Genomic DNA, 17542 nt, shown 5'->3' with positions numbered 1-17542 from the left:
GGCCAGTCACAGCACAGTGCTGGGCTCCTCTAGACCGTGTGGTTGATGAATTCTGAGCCTGTCATCCTAGGAAATGGCCAAAGGGTTTTTTTTCCCCAGGGTCCTGTGGGGCAGTATTTGGGGCTGCATCATTCTCAGCCTGCTTGGTGCCTCTGGCTCTCTGACCGAGGTGCAGTCCAGCTGGCGTGTGTGCACAAGCGTCCACTTGCTGGCCTCTGTGCGGTGATTCCATGGACATCTCCAGAGCCGGGCACCCATTGCTTCCCTCCTTTCTGTCTCTGGCTTTCTCAGATGTGCTAACTCTTGTGGATTTTCATGGGGGTACTCGCCCCAGGACCCGCACGGTACGACCAAAATCACAATGGTGACATCAACCACTTGGGTGTGTGGGTAGCTGGTGGGAGGCAGCTCCATCTGGAAACTAAAAAGGGAAACAACAATCCTCTTCTTTTACTTCTAGATTTTTCTGTATCTTTGCAGGTAGACAGGGCCAAGTAGGGAATTTACAAATTGACACTTCCCCCCCACCCAAAGCAGCTTGATTTTTTTAAAGTTCCTTTGATTCCAAAGAACTGGGAGCAAAGAGGAAGGCTGGCTGGGAAGCCAGAGCAATTGGAGAAAGGAGGGGGGAATGACGCATACGTGCCTGGAGTCTGGCATGCTTGGAAGATCTTGGTCGCCTCATGTACTGCCAGGGTAGCCATAAACCCCAGCAAGAGGAGCCCTAGAACCATTTCCAGCTGTGAACACCTGGAGACTTTCTAAGTTACAATGAAAAGAGCCTCTCTGGCAAAGCCAAACTTGACTTTAGGAATTTTGTTACGTGTGGCTTGGATGCTTTTCCTCCTCACCTGGGGATTCCCTGTATTTCACTGATGGACGCCTAGTAAAAATGGTCAGGCTGCTTGTGCCAGAGGGCAGGTATGGTCCTGGGAGGTCTCCCTTTAGCAACTGGCAGGATGACAAGGAAAAAGACCCATCCTTCTAATGGTAGGACAGTGAGGAAGGCAAGCCAGGGTGGGTTTTTCCTTTTCTCCCTCCCATTTCTTTATCAGTCATAACCCTATTCAGCTGGAATTGGTCTCCTCTGTCAATTCTGGATCTCCTGAGATGATAACATTCTTACTTGATGATGGAGGTAATGATTTCTTTCTCAGGCTGCTTTCGACCTGCAGTATTACCAAGACGTGAGCTGGTGTGGCATCTGAAAGAATCTATAATGGCCGCTGCCTTAGGGCAGAAAAGGGCCAACCTATGGGTTTCTGTCTGTGCATTTTGAGGCGAAGGACTTCTAAGAGAGTAGGTTCGATGTGCAAGTAATCTGGTACCCGGGTGTCTGGTCTTGGTCTGCTGACTCTTTTCCTTCCTTTAAAGTGATTCAGTTTTTACTAAAATCTTGCTGGCCGCCTCCAGAGGAGACTGAAAATTATATCAAGTTATTTGTCTTATAATTTATCAGTCTTCATGAGGCCAAGACTGATTTGCCCCAGGTCACACGTTGAGTTACTGGCAGAGCTGGGACTTGAACCTGTGGCTTCTTTCCCATCCTGATGCTCTTGCCCTTAGAAGGGGAGCTCCTTCTGCTTTCTAGGAACTGTCACCTTTCTGCTCCAGCCCCACTGCACAGGCTAGCCCTGAGAGAAGCCCTCTTGTTCTCTCCCAGGCTCTGATGAGAGGGCCCCTCTCTGGCACCGCTGGAGGCGTCCGCTGGAGGCCTGTGCGGGGACGCGGGCTGATCCTTGTGCTCCTTGTTCGTGGAATGGGAAGCAGCCCTCTGAAGAGAAGAACATGTATTTGTATGCAGCTAGTCGGGTGGCCCTGACATAAACACAGCACTCCTCAAACTCCACAGCCAGGGAAGATGAAACGAAATGGAATGCTGATTTTTCTCACCGCCATCTCTGGAAACCCCCTTCCTTGCCACCCACCTGGTGACCCGTTCGGGGCAGCCTAGCCTTGCAGTGAAATGCTGCGGTTTTGGGGACAGCCCTGTGTTCAGATCCATTTATGGATGGATAAGTTTATAAGCTGGGACTCTTGAGGGAAGTCACTTTCTGCGCTTCATTCCTTTCATCTGTAAATGGGGCAGATCCGTGCCTTGCTCAGTTTTCTGTTGACTCACTGACGATGGACTTGGGAGGATGTGCTGGTTTACATAACAAAGAAATACGCAGTCTAGTCCCTGGTCTGTGGTTATCTTAATAAGTGAAAGCTGTTGTAGCTGTGTGGGATAACTCAAAGATCTGAATAATTCAGCAGACGCCGCAGAACTGGGGGATTTGGGGACTTAGAATCTTCTCCCGGCCCTGTGTAAAAATCACTCAAGACAGTGATAGCGCGTTGGGGCAGGTGGCTTTACTCGACACGACCTTAGTCTTCTTGTCAACCAAACGGGGCGAGCAGAGGGCCGTGCACTCTTGAAGCAGGAGCACGGAAGGGGAGGGGGCAGCTCCGCACTGGATGGCAATCAGGGCTCAATCAGTGGCTGTTGGATCCGAATTGCTGGCAACGCCAACAGCGTGCTTTCTGGAGAGTAAGCAGCGAGTTCACCATAGCAGCTATAAATTGTGCTTTTACCCTTTAACTCAGTGATTCTATTCTTAGGCGTGTACTGTCCCCAAATATAGATCCTAAGAGAAAAGGGGGAGCAGGGAAGAGTGGAGCCTGTCAGAGCGGTTCCCAGCCGTGCTAAAATAGCTCGGGATTGAGAAGTCTGCACGTGCCCCACGTCGGCCCTGGAGAGCCTGCCACGGCCGCGGACAGGGTCGCACACACGGAGAGAGGGCAGGGTTTTCAGTCTGTGGGATGTCCCCATGACGAAGGCAGCGAAGCAGTTTTTAACTGAGGCCCGGAGAGGGCTAGGGGTTTTTGACGTCCGTTCTGCAGTCTGCAGAGCACCCTTCTCGGTTGGGTCCCCTGCCTCCATGGCAGCCGAGGCACTGCCTTGGAACCTCTGCGGGGCCGGCCCATGGCCTCAGGGGGCTGGTGGCAGTGCTAGAGCAAACCAGCTTGTTCAGATCCGGGGCTGCTTAGAGGCTACCTAAGCGATCCCTTTGGCAGCGAGTGACATTCGGCAAAGGGCACAGCTGGCAGAGGCCCTGGAGAGGTGTGCGTGGGTGGAGGGCGTGATACACGCACGGGGTGGGTGGGGGAGGGCCCGGAGCCTGGAGGCGGGCTGGAATTTTATATTTAAAGCCTTTCCCCGTGCAGAGACTTGGCGGAGATTTGGGGGGGGGGGCGCATGGGNGGGGAGCTGGATTAGCTCCTCTGCCTGCTTTCTCCGATGGGCCCTGTGCCTTGTGATAATGGTGCCCAGGGAATGGCACTCAGTCACTGGAGACTCAGTCCCCCAATCCCCCCAGCCCTCAAGAGTGTGGCCCAGATGGGTGGTAATCGTCCCCCCTCAGAGGATTGTTGGCGGGGGCAAAGGGGGGGGGTCTCAGCAAAGGAAACGTTCACAAAGTTTTTGGCCCCACGTGAGCATTCAATACAGGGTTGGTTGCCTTTCCCCTTCTTGGAGGCGAGGCGCAGGGGTGGGGAGGGAGCATCTGAACGGGATCTTTTTAGGCACACGGCAGTCATCCATCTAGGATTTGGGAGGGGAGACTCAGTCCCTCGGTCCTGTCCAGCTGTCTGCACCAGCACGCTCCTACCTGATTGCAGCCCTACTGGGACAGGTGTGCGTCTTCCAGAACAGTCGAATGGCATTTGGGGGCTGGTAGTAGAGTCACATATTCCAGTGGGTTATTCCTCCTTTTCATAACGTCATTACAGTCCATGATAAAAGAAACGAGTCAATAAAATGGAGAATTAGACATGTGGTAATTCCTGAGATTGAAGATCTAGAAATGTGACGATTCAGTGCTTTCGCACGGGCGGTCTTACTATATCACCCCTCTGCTTAACATGCTTTAGCAGCAGCTCCACATTGCGGATGAAATGGAAACTCAGCCTGGTGCACACATCCGCTCATGGTTTGGCCCCCGGCTGCCCCCTTCCTCCGTTCCGTTTTTTCGTCACTTTTCTTTTCTTGAGCATTTCTGAAGATGCCCCTCAGATAGCATACGTGTATTAATTTCCCGTCGCTCCTATAAGGAATTACCGTGAACTTTGCAGTTTTGAACAATGCAGAGGCGTTCTTTCCTCCTCCTGGAGGTCAGAAGTCCCACATCAGTCCCTCTGGGCTGAAGTCAGGGTGTCACAGGGTCAGTTCCTTTGGGGGGCTCTTTGCTTTTGCTTGGCTTCAGATAGTTGCCTGTATCCCTTGGCTTGTGACCCCTTCTTCCATCTTCGAAGTGTATCAGTCCAGTCTCTGCCTCTATGTCACACTGACTCGTCCTCTGATGCCGACAGCTCCTTCATGTCTCGTAGACCTTGTGATTGCATTGGGCCCACCCATATCATTCAGGATAATCTCCCTATCTCAAAATCTTGCATCATACCCGCAGAGTCTCTTTGGCCTCCTAATGTCACATGCCTTGGGCATCTTCAGGGGACTGTTTTTTGGCTTAACCCACTGCAGTTCCCTGGTTTCTCTGTACCTAGTGTTCTCACTGCCTGGGGCACCTTTTCCTGCCGCTTTTATGAGGCTGATCCCTATTCACCCTCCAGAACCCAGTCCCCGCGTCTTCTCTGTGAGAAGACTTCCTCCGTCTCCTGCCCTGTTGACCCAGTAACGGCCTCTCCTGCTTGTCTGACACCTTGCGCCTGCGCCCTTAGCACCTCCACACCGTCTGATCATGTAGGTTTATTTGTCTGCCTGTCCCAGTAGTCCTTGGGAACAGGGACTGCACTGTCATCACCTTGCCATCTGTACCGTGCGGACCAGTGGCCGCACTTCGCAGGCAGTGGATGCTGGATGCCCAGAAAGCAAGGGCCAGGGCAGGAGCCGGGCTGCCCAGCATGGAGACCTCCAGAGCAGAAGCCCTCTGTCCTGATTTCCACACAGCCTCGTTGGCCTGGAATGCATTTCCTCTTGGGAACTGCAGTCCCCTGGGCTTTGGCGTGTCAAGGTCCCATGTTTTCCTGTCCCCTAGCTGTCTAATTCCTTCTTTGTTGGGCTGCAGTAGATTAGCCTCCGTAAAAGCGAATAGACAATTTCCTATTAACATTTATATTGCTTTTCTTTTCTATTTCTTGGCGAGGCTCCGAGGACTGGGATGGCTGCGGAAAATGTTCTTTCATCTAAATAATGTCCCTGTTGGGGGCTGGATTCCGGCTTTTCGCTGGGCTGTGGAGAAGAGTGGGTGGGGTGGACTCCTGAGCCCAGGAGGAATTAAGGCCCAGAAGCCAATCCGGAAGCTGCAAGTTAGAGTCCGTAAATGTATATGGAGCACCCACTGTGTGTCTGCCCCCGAGCTAGGTCTTGGTACGAAGGATTAGTGTCTGGCGTTTATTAAATGGTTACTATGTGCCAAGCATTGTTCCAGGTGCTTTAACTTTATTGCCTCCTTGGCTTCTTGGAACTACCTTGTGAAACGTGGGTCGTATCATCTGAGTTTTACAGGTGAAGAAACCGAGGCAGAGAGAGGTTGCCTTTCATGTTCAAGGTCACACGCTAGTAAGTGACATGAGCTCCAGAGCTGACAGAGAAGGGCCCAGTCCAGTCCCTTCTCCCCAAAATGCTCATGGTCTGGAGGTGGTCTCTAAGCTGGCAGGGCATTCAAAGGCGAGTGGGAGATCCGTGGGTTTTCTGGGATTTTGAGGGGCATTCCAGGCAGAGGGAATTATGAAAACAAAAGCAGGGAAGTGTGAAAGAAATTCTTTTGTTCAGGGAAGAGTGAGTAGCAAGCAATTCTGGGTAGTGTAGGTTCCTTTTAAAGCTGTTGGAAGGGAGGACTTGGTGAGACCTGGAAGGGACAGACGGATGGAGCTGGAGGATGGATTTCCCGCTCTGGGGTCAGGAGGTGAGCAGCCGGAGGCGAGGAGGAGGCCGAGCAGTTTGACCATAGTGTCTCCCAAGCTGTCATGGGCAGACACATCTTCTGGTCTGGAAGCCTGGGTGGGCCTGAGAGTCTGCTCCTCTGACCCTGGTGACACTGATGTGCTGGGTACCTGGACCGCACCGAGCTGGGAGGCCGTGGAGGGGGCTGCAGGTCTGGGGGGAGGGGTGTGGTGAAAGTGCTTGGAAATGAGCTCTGCCTTGTGCGGTCAGGCTGAAGGGTCCGATGGCTCTGTGATCATGTTGTCCAGAAGAATGGCAGCAGATGGAGAGGAAAATCGGGGCTTGGGGCAAAGGTGTTCAGTGAAGGAGAAGGACCCTCGAGTGTCGCAGATCAAGAGGAGGCTGATGGAAATAGTAGTGAATCAGGGACGGGGAGGTGCCACAGCATGTGACAACTGTCCCCAGTAACAGTGGCTTAAACCAGAGGGAAGTTGATTTCTCTCCCACATCCAAGCAGTCGGGATGTTGGCAGTAGGTTGGTGTAGTGGTTTAATGGTGTCTTTCCCAAATACTCTATTTCGGCTTTGCCATCCTCAGCGGTAGGCCCCACACCTCAGCGTCCAATATGGCGCTAGAGTGTCCATGTCCCCAAGGTAGGCCGACAGCCAAGAAGAAATGGGTACACTTCGCCACGGGCAAACTGCCTGTAAGTGGCCTTCCTGAAGTCCCGTAGCCATGCTGAGCTGCTGTAGAGGCCATGGTATGTAGTGTTTTCTCTGGCTGCTTCGCTCCCCTGAAAGTAAGCAGGGTTCTGTTCCTAAGCAGGAAAGGGAGAATGGACCTGGGGTGGCAACGTGGCAGTCCTTGCCACAAGAAGAATCTGTGGTGAGGACTTAAAAGTGGGGGGAGAGGAACTTTTGAAGTAGTCGGTTCTTAGAGTGTGTCTGAGTGATGGCCCCTTATGCTCACAGGACTCTGAATTTTCTTGTGCCCTTTGCTTGTCCTGGTTCCTTAGGGTGCGGGGTCATTTTGCTTGGTCATAGAAAACCTGTCCCAAACCACCTTCTCCTGGAAGATTCAGCTCCACTGCCACCTCCTCCGAGAAGCCCACCAGGACTCTTGAATCAGAATTTATCCTCCATCCCCCGAACAGAGCGTGGTATCAGCACCTCTGTCAGCCGTCCTCTCGTTCTGTTTTATGTAGTCATTGGCACGTGTACGTCTTTAGATGTGAGGCACATTCAGCTCCCAGCACAGCGCCTGGGGCACCGTGAATTCCTAGGACATTTTAGTTCAACTCGCATGAGTAGTCAGGCCTGAGTACTCAAGCTGATGGCACTGGGCGTTTTTCTTAGAGCAGTGCCTTTCAAGCTCGAGTATGAATCAGAATCAGCTGGAGGGTGTATTATAACAACCCCGTACCTCGTTTCTGATTCAGTAGGGCTCTGGTGGGGGGGTGGGGGCTCAGAATGTGCATTTCTACCAAGTTCCCAGATGATGCTGATGCTGCTGGTCCCGGGACAACCCTCCGAGAACCGCTGTCCTTGAGAAACACACAGATTTGCTGCTCTCCCCCAGGGGAACCTGCAACGTAAATCACGCCTGACAATTGGCTTGGGGATTAAATACAGAGAAAATAAGTCAAGGGATAAACCAACAGAGAAATATTTGGGGTCAGGGGTGCTTTGGAGTCTTGTTTCCCAATTTTTTTTTTTTCCAGGCGAATTCTATTTCATCTAAACCTAGATGCTGCCAGTTGTAAGATGCACTGTTACTTTATATAAAGCCAAGAAATTAAAAAAAGGCTTTTAATTAAACTGCGACACAATGCTTTCTTATCCTGCTGAATCTTTTGTATACTTATTGAAAGGGCCCTTTTAGACCTAATTAGATGGGTTTTTATCATATTTTACTGCTCTGCCTACATATAAAGCAAAGTATTGGCAAATATATTGGTTCTGGTGTTCCTGAACCTTCTTCACATTGAGTCTCCCTCTTCAGATTGTGTCCTTGCCATCTCTGTTTTGCTACATTGTATCCTCTTCCTCACTGTGGTGAGCTTCAGATTTCCTGAGAATTCCGCAGAGAAGACACTTGAGACCACTTTGTGGTTCTGCGGAGCTGGCCTCCTCCTGGCTTCTCTTTCAGGAATGTTGCTAGCACACTGATTCTCCACCTTCCACAGCCATTTGGTTCATAGGGTTGAAAGACTGCCATCTTCCTCGGTCTCCAGGATTTTTACTGAAGCCACGGACACCCATTCCGCAAGTTCTGTGAACGTGCTAGCGGGGCCAGTCTTGTGTACCATTGCCCTGTGGTCCTGTTACTGCTGGAAGCTTCTTGATGTCGAAGATGTTAGAATGTGAAAACCACTTGGTCTTAGAGTCAATAATTTTTTTTTTATTTATTTTATTTTATTTTGTTTTTTTAAGATTTTATTTATTTATTTGACAGAGATAGAGACAGCCAGCGAGAGAGGGAACACAAGCAGGGGGAGTGGGAGAGGAAGAAGCAGGCTCATAGCGGAGGAGCCTGATGTGGGGCTCGATCCCGGAACGCCGGGATCACGCCCTGAGCCGAAGGCAGGCGCTTAACTGCTGTGCCACCCAGGCGCCCCCAATAATTTTTTTTTAAATGATCACAGGCTAGGCACATGTTTTCACAGTCATGGCTTTTCACATAACTTGTCTGTTAGTATTTATGACGGTTGTCCAAGGTCAACACCGTGACCGGTTTTATAGATGAGGACCTTGGGTCCCCATTAAATGTGCAACCAGGCATTCATTCACTCCCCAACTATTTATTGAGCTCCTACTGTGTGCCAGCCACCCTTATAGGCACTGGGAATACTGAAGAGGAAAATTTTCTGGGGGAATAGTCAAGAAATAGATCTGCAAGATTGAATCACTTAAGTGGTATAAGAAAAGTAAGTGGGGGTATGCTGGGTGTTAGGGAAGGCTTTTTGAGTAGACGCTAGAGTGAGGTGAAGGTACACACCAAGCAGATATTAGAAGGATACAGATGTGAACCAGAGGGAATTACAAGTGCAAAGGTCCTGTGGCAGGAACATGTTTGTCTTATTTCAGGAATAGGAAGTCTGTACTTTTCTACAACACTTCTGACCCCAAATGCCTGGAGTTTTTTCCCCACCAGTTTTCCATCTCCAGTTAATAACTGGATATCCTACAATTCCATTTTGATACTGCCTTTCCAGAATTAGTACCGATCCCGCAGGTTAAGGGCTCTACCCCATAAGACTGTTTCCACTTCATACTCTAGTCACAAGACCCAGGTTGCTACCTATACTTTTGACTGACCATCTATAAATTCAGTGGCTCCCACGATCCTCTCTGGAACTCAGGAAGTGATTTACTTGCCATTGCTGTCTTATTTTGAAAGAGCCCAAACAGAAGAGATACATAAGGCAAAGTATGGAGGGGGCAGAGCTTATGCGTGTGCCCTTCCCTGGCATGCTGCCCTCCCAGGACCTGGATGTGTTCATCAACCTCAAAGGTGTCTGAACCCTGTCATTAGGGGGTTTTATGGAGGCTTCATTACAAAGGCATGATTGATGAAATCCTTGGCCATTGGGGCTTAATTCTATCTCCAGCCCCTCTTACTTCCCTGGAGGTTGGGCATGGGCTGGGGCTGAAAGTGCCAACCCTCTAATTGTGCCTCGTTCTTTCTGGTGACCAGTACCCATCCTGAAGCTACCTAGGGGTCCCCAGCCACCAATCATCTCATTAGCAGGCACAGGACACTCTGGGATGATAAGAGAGTCCAAAGGATTTTAGGAGCTGTGAGCCAGGAACTGGGGACAAAGACCAAATATACGTTGATCACAGCAAGGAAGCCAGCAGTGTTGGAGCAGTGGCAGCTCAAAAAGGTTTGATAAATGGCATGTTGGGATGTGGCTGAGCTGGAATTTCTGGATCTTTGAGCTCCAAGTCTGGAGTTTGTCCACATGCAGGTAAATGTGAGAAGCCACCGCGGACTACACCTCTCTGTGTTTACTGGAGTGAATTTAATCCTTTAAGAGACAGTCTTGATTGGTCCAGCTCCAGTAGCAAGTAGGTGTTCCGCAGCAGAAAAGTGTGCTCCTCACCGTCACCATTGTGCGGCCCAGCAAGTGCCCATGGCGTCTGGTTCCTGAGCAGGGGTCTAACCAACCCAGGTGGAGGTGACTGCACGCGTGGGAAAGTGGCAAAGGAGGCGATGAGAAAGCAATACAAACATTTCGTTCCCAGGGCATGTTCTCAAAATAGAATACGGGACTTTCAACTCTTCCTTCTTCGAAGAACACAGCGCCAGAGAGAGACTCTGACAGCGGACTCTAGAAGAAAAGGACAGAGATCAGGGTTTTGATCCCAGCTCTGCCAGTAATTAGCCATGGGACTCTATCTATTAGAGTTCAGTTACAGACAAGAGAATACACGAGTTTAAACAGAAAAGGATCTGTGGCCATTATTGGGTGCAGAATTCCAGGAGAAGCGAGAGGCACAGGTTCTAAGCCGAGCTGTGAGGAGCAGTTCTCCACACCACACAGAAGCAGACCACCGGGGAGACTGTGGTTAAGCAGCCACTGAGACCACTGCCCCTTGAAGACCACACCCTGCGTGCTGGGACTGGGGTCAGCAGTATGGGTGCCGTGTTCACTTGATATTCATGACGTTCAGGACCGACTCCAGGATCTAACTACAGATGCCTTGGGAAGAAACGAACGTCGCTTGCTTATGCTTGCCAGAAAAGAGTAGAAGCGGTAGGAGAGCTGCCCCATCTCCTGATGTCCATTCGTGCCTTTCCAATGTCCCAGGGTTGGGTCTGCGTGGTGGAAACTTGGTTTCGCAGTGGGTGTCCAGGAGTTAGACAGGAGTTAATAGGTATAATTAGAAAATGTCTGATGTGGCTCCCGGTGTTATGTAGGGGAAAGCACTAAGACAGTCCTATTGTAAATAGGAGCAGGTAAAGGGATGCAAACAGAGGTAAGGTTTCCTTAAACCAGTGGGATGTCGGCCCCAGGAGACTTTGGTAAATCATGCAGGTATAACAATATTTAGAGCAACCATTAAAAAAGCCATACAAAGAAATAGACTAAACAACAACAACAACAACAGCCACAACACCATAAGTGAATCAAGATGGAATTCTAAAAACTGTTTGAGGACCCCACAGAAAGGCAGGAAAAAAACATGAGATGCTATCACAAGCCCACCAGAATGGCTAAAATTAAAAAGACCGACAACATCAAATGTTGGCAAGAATGTGGCACAAGTTAATTCTCCTACATTATCGGTGGGAGTATCAAATGGTTCATCCACTTTGAAAAGGGGTCTGGTAATTTCTCCTAAAGCTAAACATCTACCCTCCGACCCTTCAGTTTCAGTTGTGGTCCTTGCCAAAACTGAAAACAGCCCAGGTGTTCGTCAATAAGAAAATGGATAATAAACAGATAAATCGTAATATATTAATAGAGTGACCTGTCACTCGTTGAACAATAGAACGAAACCGACAACCGGTATGAGTAACAACATGAACGAATCACAGAAATGTTACCCTGTGAAAGGAGGCTTAGCCAAAAGCGTATACTTCATAATTCCTAATAGATGTACCTGTTTATAAAGGGAATAAATCAGAAAAATGATTGCTTTTGGGGAGTGCAGGCAGAGATTGACTGGGAGGGGGTTTGAGTAAATTGCATCATCACTCCAGAATGTTCTGTCTTGAAGGGGATTTGGGTTTTACAGATGTATGCAGTTGTCAGAACTCTGCATTTCATTATAATAAGGTACCTTTTTCCTCAAAAAAAAAAAAATTATTGAACCTCAGTTAATGCTATCCATACCGTAGTGCCTAGGAAATAATGTGCTGGTGACCAACTTACTGTTTTGAAATGCCTTTTTCAAAAAAGATGGGTAGATGTGATAAAGCCTGGTAAGTTATTAATGTAGACTGTAGCTATGGGAATACACATGTTCTCTTCTACTTTGTTTCTATGACTGTTCCTATTCTAAGTACCTCATATATGTGGACTCATACAGTATTTGTCCTTCAGTGACTGGCTTATTTTACTTGGCAGGATATCTTTAAGGTTTGTCTCTGTTGTAACATGTGTCAGAATTTCCTTTTTAAATCGGAATAACATTCCATTGCATGTGTGTGTAGTGAGTTTTGCTTATCCCTTCATCTGTAGATGAACATTGATTGGGGTTTTTCCATCTTTTGGTGATTGTACATAAGGCTGCTGCCCCCCCCTTTTTTTCTAATACTTAAATTTCATAGAATGTAAATATCTTGACACTACACTTTCGGGGTGATATTTACACAGGAAAAACTTATATTTACATTGCAAAAACCAGTATAATATTTTTAACAAAATAATGTGTTGCGATGAGCTTTAGGTTATAGACCACATACAATAGGCAGAAAATTGGAATCCTCTATAGAACATTTAGAAGCCCCCAAGCCTCAATGGGATGGGCATGTGTGGGTCTAGGATGTTGCTGGTACAAAGAAAGGTCACTGTGCTGTATGCACAGCAAGTGTTTGCTGACAGCTGCATGAGTGGTTTCCTGATCAGGAAGGAACATTTTTAAGTATTTCACATCCTAACGAGAGAATGTGTCACTTCTACACAGGTGTTTTATGTTTATGATGTCTTCGTTTCATTTTAGGGAATTGAGTGTGAGGAGGGAGTTGGCTTAACATGCTGTGCATTAGAAGTTTTAATTATAATTTTAATTTATAATTTTAATTATAATGTTTCCCATGTAAAATTGCGGGAACTTGGTTCCATGTTAAGCTTTTTTGGCACGAAACGTTTTACTTTCAGGAATGAATTATTGAAATAACAAGGGAGAGGCTTTGCCTTTTAAAGTATATTACAGATACTGTAACACTGCTCATTTGGAAGAGGAGAAGAAATGTGGGTGCAGAGTGGGAAAGAGACCTGGTCCCCTGGGAGTCCTTAGGGTTCCCTAGAGAAGAGTGGGGTCACCCTCCCAGGCCATAGCTCTTCCTGGTTCCTTAGGGGTCTCCCATTGTCTGTGTGTCTGAACCACTGAACGAACTGGCCCAGAGAGTAGGAGTAGTCGTGGCCTTTGCAAACACTTGGCTGCCATGATGGGCCAGACATGCTGGGAAACTTGGAGAGGTTAATGGGGCTTGGTCAGTTTTTACGTCTGAGTCTGTATGGAGATGTGTTGATATGAGCAGAGAGGCCCATGTTGTGCTTGCTGACTTGCATCCTCCTGGCCTGTGAAGAGCCATATTCCGGTTTGGGGCTCACAAGCTCTCTTACTGTGCTGTTAGAATTTGCTGGTGAGAAACCATCCGACCGGTACTGCCACGTCCAACGCTCAGCCACATTGATTCTCTCTGTGATCAGTCACGTGTGTGGCTTGTGGTGGTAGGGCGACAACAAATCTATTTCTCATTCCCTCCTTCCTCTCATCTTTCAGGAAAGGGGGAAGCCCCTCTTCCCGACCATCAACCTCTTCTCCCTCCCTCTCTCCCTTCCTCCAAATGCCAACTGGATTCACGGTTTGCAGTTGTGGCTGCCTGTACACCTGCTTGCAGGATGTGGCTGGACTGTGGAAAGCAATCTCGCAGAGCCTTTGTGGGGTTTCTCTGTTTCCCTTCAGTGTCATCCAGAGCACATTCATTCTGCTCGCAAGCCAAAGGATGATTCCAGCAACGGCCAGGGCTGTGCACTCGACTAGGGGTCCATGCTTGGGGGAGGGGTTCCAAGCAGAGTCCCCGTGAGCTCTGTTCTGTGCACTGGCTGTGGCTTTCCGGGACTGGCACAGTCCAGGAGACTCTTGGCTGGCCGGATGCTGTGTGGGAGAAGAGACCAGACGGGACTGTGGGGAGGTGGCAGTGTAGGACCCCCTCCCAGCGCTGGCCTTGCTGGCTAGAGGACCCCACTAAGCCAGGTGGAGATGGTCCAGAAACTGACCTTGAACTTGGTTGCCTTTGTCAGGAAGGTCCCAAGGATGTTTCTCCTTTCCCTTTCCCCACCCTCCCCCTTTCCTCTCTGGTTTCTTTGCCTTCTCACCCCATCCCCTGTGATCTGAGGGGGAAAGGGTGCTTCTCTCTCTCCTTACCTTTCTCTTTTCCCTGCTCTCCTTTCCTCCTTTCTCTTCCCAGTGGTCTCTAAAAAAAAGCATGGAGCGTGTTAGAATTCTGCCCCCTGTTGATGAGTGTGTGGGGGAGCTTGAGCGCCAGCGTCTTCAAGGGTTAACTGGGGATGCAGATCCGTATATTTGGGGTTGTCGGGAGGTCTGGATAATGACCATGCACACTAGACATTTTATAGCCCTTACATTTGTACATCACCTACTGGTTCTGCATGTGTATACTCAGTCCCCAGGACAGCCCACGAGACAGGTGGGCTTCAACTCACAAGCGAGGAAACCACGCCTGGAGAGATCAGCCGACTCACTGAAAGTCACACAGCTACTATATGGTGAAGCCAGCGTTTGCATCCAGCCTGCCTGGCTCCACCCTTCACACCATGGCAGGATTACCCATGGAAGCTTCTAGAACATGGGGAAATGAGGGACTAACATCCAACATCTAATGGTGAAAGTTATTTTTTATAAGTTTTTATTTTAATTTTGGTTAATATACAGTGTTATATTAGTTTCAGGTGTATGGCATAGTGATTCAGCCCTTCCATACAACACCCAGTGCTCATCACAAGTGCCCTCCTGAATCCCCAGCACCTGTTCTACCCATCCCCCCATCCCCTGCCCCTCTGGTAACCATCGGCTTGTTCTCTATAGTTAAGAGCCTGTTTCTTGATCTCTCTTTTTTCCTCTTTGCTTGTTTTGTTTTTAAATTCCACATATGAATGGCATCATATGGGATTTGCCTTTCTCTGACTGACTTTGCTTAGCATGATACTCTCCAGCTCCATCCATGTCATTGCAAGTGGCGAGATTTCATTCTTCTTTATGGGTGTATAGTATTCTGTTGTGTATATGTAACACATCTTCTTTATCCATTTATCAATCGATGGATACTTGGGCTGCTTCCATATCTTAGCTATTGTAAATAATGCTGCTATAAACATAATGGGTGCATGTATCCCTTTGAATTAGTGTTTTTGCATTCTTTGGGTAAATACCCAGTAGTGCAATTCCTGGATCATAGGGTAGCTCTGTTTTTAACTTTCTAAGGACCTTCCATACTGTTTCCCAGAGTGAGCACACCAATTTGCATTCCCACCAACAGTGCAAAAAAAAAGGTTCCCTTTTCTCTGCTTCCTCACCAACACGTACTGTTTCTTGTACTGTTGATTTTCGCCTTTCTAACAGGTGTGAGGTGATTTATCTCATTGTGGTCTTGATTTGCATTTCCTTGATGAGGGCTGTTGAGCATCTTTTCCTGTATCTGTTGGCCATCTGGATGTCCTCTTTGGGAAAATGTCTGTTCATGTCTTCCTACTTTTTAATTGGATTTTTTGGGGGGTGTTGAGTTTTATAAGTTCTTTACATATCTTGGATACTGACCCTTTATCAGATATGTGATTTGCAAATACCTTCTCTCATTCCATAGGTTGACTTTTAGTTTGGTTGATTGTTTCCTTCTCTGTGCAGAAGCTTTTTATTTTGATGTAGTCCCAATAGTTTATTTTTGCTTTTGTTTCCCTTGCCTTAGGGGACCTATCTAGAAAAAAGTTGCTATGTCTGATGTCAAAGAAGTTACTGCCTATGTTCTCTTCCAGGATTTTTGTGGTTTAGTCTCACGTTTAGGTCTTTAGTCCCTTTTGGATTTATTTTCATGTATGGTCTACGAAAATGGTCCGGTTTCCTTCTTTTGCGCGTAGCCATCCCGTTTTTCCAGCATCATTTGTTGAAGAGACTGTTCCTTTCCCCTGGGAGAGATTTTTTTTTTTTTTTTTTTTATTGGAAAGGAATATGAGCTTTATTCAGGAGGCTGGCGGACTCTTGTCCAAAAGCCAACTCCAAGGTTTCTGCCTAGCCCAAAGATTTTTAAAGGAATTTAGGGCAGTTAATCAGTTAAGGGAGTGCAGTGGTCTGTGACATTTCTTGATTATATGCAGTCTCGATGGTGTCAGTGACAGACTTAATCACAGTGCTTGGAGGCTGTGTAAGGGGATCTGGTTCCTTGGTGTTCTGGTTGGTGCGGGAGAGCCTGGTGACATGTAAAAGTGCTCTGTTCTTTCTAGAAAAGAATGCATGGTCTGAAACCAAAGGCTGGTTCCCTTTGAGTGGTCCCAGGGTTTGGGCTCTTCAGGGCTCATTAGGGCCACAGGTGGGGACCTTCTTTCAGGAACGATGATGGATCACCAGGAGGAGGAAGCAGCAGAGCTCAGCCCCTAAGAGTGTCCAGACTGCCCTTCTGGGCTGCATGGCTGAGTGCCAACTCCACTGATGCCCGGAAGTCCTGCAGACCCTCCCCGCTGGCGCCCCCTATGGGCCAACACTGCCACAGCTTCTGTGGCTGGAGGTGCCACTCCCCGCGCCACCATTGGATATTCTTTCCTGCTTTGTGGAAGATTAATTGACCCTGTAATTGTGGGTTTATTTCTGGGTTTTCTGTTCTGTGGCATTCATCGTGTGTCTATATTTGTGCCATTACTGTACTGTTTTGATGATTGCAGCTTTGCAATATAACTTAAAGTCTGGAATTGTGATGCCTTCAGCTTTTCTTTATTTTTTCAATTTGCTTTGGCTATTTGGGGTCTTTATGGTTCTGTACAAATTTTAGGGTTGTTTGTTCTGGTTCTGTGAAAAATGCTGTTGGTTTTTTGGTATGGACTGCATTGAACGTGTAAATTGCTTTAGGTAGTATGGACATTTTAACAATATTTGTTCTTCCAGTCCATGAGCTTGGGACGTCTTTCCATTTCTTTGTGTTATCTCCAGTTTCCAGGTGAAAGTTCTTCAACATGCATTGTGGAAGATGCACATTATACGTATTTAAAAGGTGATTTATTCGTATCATTTTTCTCTATATCTTAATTGTCCTGTTTTTTTCTTTTTTCCTTTTCCTTCTTTTTACATTTCTCATGCCCTTCTCAAATCCTTGGAATTTGGCCCCACTCCTCTTCCTCTTTGATCTTTTCTACTTTTTGGACTCCCCAGTGTATTCCCTTCCCCATTTCCCTTTTGTCTCCCTAAATCTCTCCACCCACCCTGTGCTTCATGCCTGTCCCTCTCCCCCTTCTCATCTCTCTCTGCTTTTATCCATCCCGATACCTGCCAAACCAAATCCAGCAGCGACTGCAGTCAGCCCCCGTTTCCCAGCATGGCAAGAGCACCGGGAGTCGTGCTAGCCTCGGGCCTCCTATTCTTGGGTGCACAGAACAGGATGGAGTGTGGCTCCGTGAGCATTCACCAGGGTCTGCTCTGTATTTATTCCTGCCGGAAGAGATGGAGCACAGGCAGGGGGAGATCCCTGTTCAAGGACTCCGGCTGAGAATTCAGTCTCCTCAAAGTCAGAAAAGTTGTGCGATGGAATTTTTGCATTCCTCATAACTTAGCCAGACACACACACACATTAAAGGCAGTAAATTTGTCAGCCTGTACAGTAACACACAGTTCTAAATATGGGCATGGTAGGAAGAGAGATGGTTACTGTGGGAACTATAATTTTTAATTTACTGGCATGGAGCTCTAAACCAGGGCTTGG

At 48.1% G+C, this 17542-nt stretch overlaps 1 protein-coding gene and 1 non-coding gene across 3 annotated transcripts in view; both read left to right on the top strand.

The window, feature by feature from the left end:
• Positions 1-17542, top strand: part of LARGE1 (LARGE xylosyl- and glucuronyltransferase 1) — a 379220-nt gene that overhangs the window by 42272 nt on the left and 319406 nt on the right. The window lies entirely within an intron of this gene.
• On the top strand, positions 2937-3072 carry LOC121104520. Its single transcript, XR_005836839.1, has one exon. It is a non-coding gene; the product is annotated as a small nucleolar RNA SNORA76 (small nucleolar RNA).

The sequence above is a fragment of the Ursus maritimus genome, unplaced genomic scaffold (assembly GCF_017311325.1).
Source record: "Ursus maritimus isolate PB19 unplaced genomic scaffold, ASM1731132v1 scaffold_21, whole genome shotgun sequence".
Taxonomy (NCBI): domain Eukaryota; kingdom Metazoa; phylum Chordata; class Mammalia; order Carnivora; family Ursidae; genus Ursus; species Ursus maritimus.
This window is presented reverse-complemented; position numbering and strand designations above follow the sequence as displayed.